This window comes from Hibiscus syriacus, unplaced genomic scaffold (genome assembly GCF_006381635.1).
Source record: "Hibiscus syriacus cultivar Baekdansim isolate YM2019G1 unplaced genomic scaffold, ASM638163v2 tig00001478_pilon, whole genome shotgun sequence".
NCBI lineage: Eukaryota > Viridiplantae > Streptophyta > Magnoliopsida > Malvales > Malvaceae > Hibiscus > Hibiscus syriacus.
In genome coordinates, this window is record NW_024061874.1 from 4,891,741 (window position 1) to 4,893,646 (window position 1,906).

Consider the following 1,906-nt stretch of genomic DNA (forward strand, 5'->3'; position numbering starts at 1 on the left):
TTTAAGGATCGTGAGTGAATGGATTAAAGGAGTAAAAAATGTTATCCTTTAACAAGGTCAAGCAGGCTATCTTGGTATCGAATGAAAAAAAAATCAAGAGAGGATTGCCATCGATTAATCTTAAGTAAATGGCCTTATTTTTAGATTAACTTGTTCTAATTACCTTTATTTTCCTTACTAGAAAATTAGGGGAAAATCAGTGATTTGGTCCCTTGATACTCTGGTGACAACTTTCTGTCACCACATGGATCTGCCCCTCTCTCTTCCTCCTCCATTGCCAATTTGCAGCAGTTAATGAAGAGGAAAAGAGAGAGAAGAAAGACAAACCCATTTCAAATACGAATTTACAATATTTAGATCAGTTGAACGATTTTTGAGTAAGTTTCAGCCATACTAACACGAACAAAGGAAATTCAAGAGAAAAGAGAGTGACAAGATGAATGACTTAATCTCGAGTTCGTTCAAGAAATATACGGACCCGAAGGAACAGGCTTACCTGGACGAAATGGAAGCCGGAACGGAGAGCGCAGACCGCGATAATTTCTTCGAACAAGTCGAGAACGTTAAGGAAGACATGAAAGGCGTCGAACAGTTGTACAAGGCATTGCAGGAAGCCAACGAGGAATGCAAAACTGCCCACGCCGCCAACACCATGAAACAGCTCCATTCCCGAATGGACGACTATGTCGAAGAGGTGTTTAAACGAGTCAATCTCATCAAGGGGAGGCTGGAAGGGTTGGAACGGTCGAACGCGGCTAGTCGGAACGTTCCCGGTTCGTCTACGGATAGAACCCGGACCTCGGTTGTTAGTGGGTTGGGGAAGAAACTCAAGGATATGATGGATGGTTTTCAAGAACTAAGGGCGAGGATGCAGGCAGAGTATAAAGAAACGGTGGAACGTCGGTACTTCACCATCACCGGCGAGAAACCCGACGAGGAAACGATCGAGAATTTGATATCGAGCGGCGAAAGGCAATCCAAGAACAACGGAGGGGTCAGATTATGGACACCATTTCGGATATTCAAGAAAGGTACGATGATGTGAAGGAGATAGAGAAGAACTTGATGGAGCTCCATCAGATATTTCTGGACATGGCGGCGCTGGTGGAAGCTTAGGACCAGCAACTCAAATGACATCGAAAGCAACGTGGCGAAAGCCAGTTCCTTCGTGAGACGAGGGACCGAACAGCTGGCGGAAGCTAGGGAAGAGCAGAAGAGCTAGAGGAAATGGATGTGTATGGCAATCATTGCTGCTATCGCCCTCATCATTGTCATCCTCCTACCACTCCTCCCAACAATTATAACTCTCCTTAAGAACTAGTAAATTCTCAAACTAACAGAAAGCTTCTTAGAACATTTCAGCATTTTCTTTTTCTTTATTTTTTGAATGGAATAAGAGAGATTAAACAATTATATCATTCTTTTTTTTTTGTCTGAGTATATCTTATTTTTCAAAATAAAAATTATTAATTGATGTTTATCGTTGATATGGTATATTTACATTTAATATTATTGTGTATTTAAGTATTAATATATTGTTTAATAAATTAGTACTATATCAATACTAAAATAGATATGATATATGTTACGTTATTATTACATTAACATTTAAATACACGTAAATAACAGATTGGTGTTTGAGGGGTCGTGGTACTTTAATTCCCATTTGTCGATTTTGCATCGATTGAAAGCAGAAGAAGATCCTATGGCAGTAGCGCTGGACATGGTAGATTTTTGGGTGTTTGTCAATGATATGCCAGTGGGATTAATATCGGAGCAAGTGGCTAGACAATTTGGAAATTTTCTTAGAGCGTTTGTGGAATATGATTCTAGCGTGGTGTTATTGGGATATCGAGGGTCCATTCGTCTGCGAGCTAGTATTGACACGCGTAAATCGGCAAATTTT

The 1,906-nt window shown here is 40.3% G+C and overlaps 1 pseudogene; it reads left to right on the plus strand.

Moving 5' to 3' along the window:
- The first annotated feature begins 436 nt into the window (after positions 1 to 436).
- Positions 437 to 1,321, plus strand: LOC120127676 (annotated as a pseudogene).
- The last annotated feature ends 585 nt before the right edge of the window (positions 1,322 to 1,906 follow it).